At 50.9% G+C, this 6,000-nt stretch overlaps 1 protein-coding gene across 1 annotated transcript in view; it reads right to left on the reverse strand.

Annotated features, from left to right (window-relative positions):
- The window catches only part of CalpC (calpain C), a 75,570-nt gene extending 70,149 nt beyond the window's left edge, over nucleotides 1–5,421 (reverse strand). The window contains exon 1 of the mRNA XM_077659664.1: nucleotides 4,953–5,421. The gene's annotated coding sequence lies outside the window, so the exon portion shown is untranslated. The remainder of the gene's footprint in view (nucleotides 1–4,952) is intronic.
- Nucleotides 5,422–6,000: the final 579 nt, after the last annotated feature.

Below are 6,000 nucleotides of genomic sequence, written 5' to 3' on the forward strand. Positions count from 1 at the left end.
AGAGAAGTTTTACACAAAGAATCGCTGAAAGGAAGAAAGCTTCAAAAAGGAAACAAAGACTAACGTTGTCTCTCATATCTCTTCTCTTGTTTAACAGACATCGAAGATGGCGGCATGGGCGTAGCGATCGCAGCAGCGGCATTTGCCAAGCAAGCCCGCGCGTCTCCTGTCTCGTCTTTAATTACGCGAACCAGAGAGATTCTCCGCGCGCAGTTTTCCCGCAGTTCTTTTTAAGGCCGCGCTTGCATCGCGCAACACACTGCCGCTATATTTTGGACTGCGCCTGTGGGAACCATTGTTCAAACAACACGTCCCGCTGCCTGTCGCTTAAGCGAGCTACAGGCAGCAGCCGCGCACCTGGAGAGACACTGCCGGCCGCTCATTTGCCTAGAAAAGGAACAGTACTCTCAGCTGAGTCTCTTTGTATACGGCGACTACGGGGCTTCTTATTTCATTACAAATTTTCTTTGGACGCGTTCCTCTCGGCTTTCTCTTTATATTCTTTTTGTTGCAGACTTGAAATACGGGTGCTCCAGAATCCTTAATCGCATGCGTGCTTCGCATGAACTGCGTAATAACGGTTGTTACGGCTAGCTGACTAACGGGAAGTGGAGATGTGACTGCATGTACCAGCAAAACGCGAAAGCGGTCCTGAAATCAAGTTATTACACGCACGGAAGAGAATAGGGAGCGCTGTTCGGCGGAACAGTTGAGGTCCGTGAAAGATACATACTCGGTGCGTTTCGGCCACAATTGGAAGCGTAAGGAAATAGGACCGAGGGAAGAGCCTGAAATACGTTTGCTCGTTCCATGTGGAAGCCAGTTTTAACAACGGCGGGCGAGTGTGAATATGGCGTTCTGCAGTGTTTGGGCGCCTTCTTGCCTTTGCGGGCCTCGGCCTATAGGTGCATAACGTGAGAGCGGAAACAGCGAGAACTCTATATAGCGCCTGCTTCCCTGCTACTAGCCCGGAGCAATTTTCATACGTTAATTTTCTTGCATGTTGTTTTTGCCACTTCACGCCACCGAAAACTGTCAGAAGATTTCGCCCGCCGCGTTCCATTTGTCAGCCAGAAACTGACCAGAACAAACAGGGCTACGAAAGCCGACGTCATTTATATCTAGGCAGTAGAATCTGCTGAAAAAAAAAAGTTCGAATAAAGACAAAAGGCACCGAGAAACCGGAAAAGAAGTCAGGCAGCGGAGCGTGCAACCATTCGCAGGGAGCACCGAAGAGGCACGGAACGACCGTGCACAGGCGACATAAGCAAACGGAGACAGGCTGCGATCCTCGACGGCAAGACAAAACGCCAGCGGCCACGCTCACTGCCGGCGGAACGACCATTAACGTTTGGGCTGCATGATCGAGTGGCCGTGCACCGAGTGGTAGACCGTGCGAAGAAGCAAGCTGGCACGGCTTTCGCGACAAATGTACGCGGCCGTTAGCGTGGTTACTGTTCGCTTTATGGCCATCCAAACCCCTGACTGTTAGGGCAGGAAGATAGTGCGGGCTGAGACGCTTTGTTCTAGGCAGTGGAAGACCTTTCTTAACGCATATCGTTGGCACTCCTATGCTGTGCTGCTTATCGCTCATTTGTCGGTCAATGCTCCTTGTACGCTTTAGCTTCAGAAGCGTTTTTCATCATACACCCTGTTAAGTGTACTATCGCGATAGAAAGAAATGGAAACAATGCGACCCCTACGCGCTCCGCTGTTCGAATTTCTTTTCATCGCGCTTTTACCTGGGTGGTAAGAAAAGACGTTACGGTCGTCCTGGAATGTATCATGAACGACTCTAGCATCTTTTTGCTAACATCTAAGTCAAAACTTGATGAAAAGAACTGCAAACGGCAGAGCGCTTAGGCTCCACTCATTTATTTCCAATGACCCTGTACTTTCTCCGAACAGTTTGGTTTATGGTTTAAGGGGGTCTAACGTCCCAAAGCTACTCAGGCTATGAGGGACGCCGTAGTGAAGGGCTCCGGAAGTTTGTACTACCTGGGGTTCTTTAACGTGCACTGACATCGTACAGTACACGTGACTCTAGAATTTAGCCTCCATTGAAATTCGATCGCCGCAGCCGGGATCGAACCCGCGTCTTTCGGGTCAGCAGCCGAGCGTCGTAACCACTGAGCCAACGCGGCGGCTCTCTCTGAAGAGTACCGTACAGATATCTGGAGCGGAAACGCCCTCACACTAGTTCGTCACTGATTGCGGTTCCTCTCAGGAGGACACGATGAATAGAATGCACAGCCCGGGAACGAACTTGCGTGCAACCCTTCATTACATCGGCTATGCTATGGCTACAATGCAAGTACTCTTTATCGCGCTAGTAATCTTAATAAATATGCGAGCCACAATAAAAAAACTAGGCCACGCGAAGATTGATTAGCGCAAGCTTGTCATCGTGTATAACTGCCGGAGCGATTTTAAAGAAAGGAATATTACGCCATCTTTTCCCATTTTACGAAATAATGACGGACTTTTCCGAGGCATTTCCTGATACTATGATCGAAAATCGGGTGGGCTCCCAATTCCTGGCACGGAGTATGTGTGAAATGGATTGGCGCAACTACGCCTTCTTTCATCACGAACGCTGGCAAGCCCCTTGCGGACAATTGAACAAGAAAGCGATTGATGCACGCAACGAGGCCAATCCATTCGTTTGCCTGTGCGGAGTCGCCGCGTTCCAGTGACACACAATATCGAAAAACCAGCCGCGCTGGGCTCAGGCGTTTGCTCTTCGGCTTTCACAGCAACGCCTGCAGGTGCGTCAATGGTTCTCACTTCTTCGAGGAAGCGATTACGCGTCTGCGGCCTGGGTCTCTCAAGTTAGCTATCAAACTTTTGGCTAAAGTAAAACGTTTAACTGCAACACTGCAAAGTGGCATGCCACACCCACTTTTTGAGTTTTTTGACAGCAGGAATGGCTATGCGATCAGCTGGCGCTCATTCTTGTGCTGGGATGCCCGCACATGTCAGCTGAGCCTCTTCGGTAATTGAAAAACGACTCTCGTTGTCCGCGTAGTTGACATGCACTTGCGTACGTGTCTTCTCCACTGCCCTCGTTTTTGAGCCTGGTGCTTCTTCTGCGCCAGACAGCTGTTTACACTGCCCACGTTCCTTTAATCTGGCCCTCATCGATCACCTTGACTGGCGCTCTTACTCCCCGATCGTGCTGTTTGAACTGAACGAATATGCAGTACGCACGATACAAATTGGTGAACGGGCAACGCAGAAATATATTTTGGTCTGTTAGAGCTGCAAAGGCTCGGTGAGTGGAACACCTTCTGCCTTGACTATAGTTAATGGACAGCCAGCTGTATGTTTCAAACTTTAGCCAGTTAATTCTAGCACACTATTGAATGAGACTAAGTTGGCCCTCTCGCACTGGTCAAGGGCCGATTCCTTTAAAGAATTATATCCACAAGCGCTTCATAACGGTTAGCACGAATGCGCCACTTTCTCGTGAAGGAAAATTTCTGTAAGAGTATTACCGTGGCTCATTAGGGGCATCTGTCGTAAACTGTGACGGGCGTAGCTATATGTTGCTTGTCAGAAGTTCGAAAGAAAAGAGAAGAAAACAACAAAATTAGTGACAGGAGAGCTAGGCTCTGTTCATTTGTACGCAACGTCATCCAAACAACCAGTGAAATTATGACGGAAAATAGCGCATGAGTTCTAGATACGCATGCTTTTAGCATCATTTGGAGCGTTCTGATTAATAACGAATAACCATGGTTGCTCATGGCTCTGGAGAAAAAGTGGTCTTCCACATAACGGCGAACTTTCATGCTCCACGTCTGTTAAGTGACAGGGAAATTTTTGAAGTATAACTAAAGAAAAAGAGACGTTATTATCGCGGCTAATGAGCTGAAGGTGTGAAAATTTCATCTCGATCGACAGCTAAGCTTTTAAGGTTCATAGGTAAAATACCCTCATTGTGGAAAAAAAAGACAACGCACCTAAACATGCGTACCTTCACACCCAAAAGGACGCGTATAACATATGCGCGAGAGAGGACCATGGCACAGCGCCTTTATGCGCTATAGACGATCGCAGGTGTAAAAGAACCACTTCCCGATTCAAACATTATAGCGAGAATTCTCGTAAGGGCAGTCACTGGTCGGCGGAAATTATCTAACAAGCCAATAACCACAGGTCCCCATCTTTCAAAATGTCCTTGACAGTGTGCGCACATCGTCCAGCAGCACCCGCTCGCCGTTTGCGGCTCGCAATGTGGGTCTTCGCATTCTGTAAGACAAGGGCGGAGAATTTCAAGAGCGCGCGCTGGTTTGTTTGCGCGCAGCTCAAGCGCATCGGACCAGAACGCGCACCTTGGAAACGCAACCAACTGCATGCCAGGAGACTTTGCGTGGTTGCATGCTCGAGTATCAGTGTGCTCACTCTGTGAAGTTGGTAATCAAAAACCATGTCCTCTTGTGTATACTTCATCAATTCCCGTGTTTTGGACAATAAGAGAATGGCATAGCTGCGCATTGCAGTATGGCTGGGCGTTGATTGAGGGAATTGGCATCGATTTGTTTAAAATTGCGTGCTGTGTTAATAACAGCAAGTGCCACACACCGTCGTTTAAACATCCTGACCTGATCGCAGAACAAGTGTATATAAATAATGTTCTCAAAAGAAAAAAAGTGTATCAAGTCAGGATCAGTAAGGCTTATCGAAATAGTTCGATAGGACGACATTTTTACGGTAATAAGCGAAGCTTTACGGACATTTTTGCATTGTGGTATACAGACGCGACGTGTCCGCATCCAATATAAGTACTGAGATAGTGCAGCTGCAGCTGCATCCGAATTAATGAAATCACGCCTATCAGTCGGCAAATGGTGGATAGGGTGAGTTGTCGCGGGATGCTGCCCCACCACAGACTTTCCATATGACAGGACAGGCGTTCACAGACTTCAACCAACAGCGCATGCGCTCACCCTTCACTTGTCGAAGTCTGCAGTATTCCGAAATGGGCAGCGGGTCACCGGAACCAGGCGCAGTGGGCCAACAAGAACCAACCGACCGTTAACGCCGCGCACAGCACTTGTTTCTTCCTTCGCAGGCACGAGCCCTTCCGCCGCCGGAACTTATCCGATCCCCGATCCGAGGTGTATGTCGCTGCGCCGTTCTCGGTCCGGGCGGGCACGCCGACCCCTCTCTTCGGAGCGACGAACTCGGCCGTGGGGGCCGATCCGCGGCGGCCAGCCAAACGACGCGAACAGGTCCGAAGGTCGCCCCTAACGAGGCACGGACGCGTGAACACCGACGCCCTGGTGCGACAGATCAGAGAGCTTCAGCAGAGGATCCGGCGGTCGACTCGTGCCGGTCGCTGCACGCACGCCGAAACCATCACGCCCGCGAAAGAGGGCCCGTGCTGGGTAGTCCGCTCAACAGTCCCCGACTGACTCGGCTACGGAGGAGCTGCCCCCCTCTCTACCGCCGGAGGGGTCCCCGGCACGCCACACCGGCCCGGTCTGCTCGGCGAGAGGAGATGGCCCCATTACGGCCTGCTCTCCACACCCTTGCCCAGCCAGCGGCAACGGCGGAGAGGAGACCCGGCGAAGCCAGTTGCACGCCGCTGGTGCCGCACCAGAGTAGGGCAGGGTACATTGCGACGCCGTCGACACCGCGCTGGAGGCAGTCGGCACTTCTGCACGCGTGGCTTATGGCAACCTCTGCCAGGTACGCTCGGTGGTAGGAATGTGCAGTCCTGATGCTTGCAGACGGATGCGTTGGTGTCGCCCGCACCTTAATACGTGACGGTTACGGTGAAATTTTTGACAAGGCTGCATCGTGTAATGCCAGCCAGGTGTTGTGCACGAGGTAGGATGAGTGGAAAAACTGTCCCGTCGCTGCTATGGGACAACTGCTCGTGGCCTCCATCGCAAAGACAGTCGAAGACAGGACGGGGCACAGATTTATCCCAGACTTGAAGGGTTGAGTGTTCTGAATAGTTTTCGTAGATCTGTAACCACCGCTCACTCA

This window comes from Amblyomma americanum, chromosome 3 (assembly GCF_052857255.1).
Source record: "Amblyomma americanum isolate KBUSLIRL-KWMA chromosome 3, ASM5285725v1, whole genome shotgun sequence".
Classification (NCBI taxonomy): Eukaryota; Metazoa; Arthropoda; class Arachnida; order Ixodida; family Ixodidae; genus Amblyomma; species Amblyomma americanum.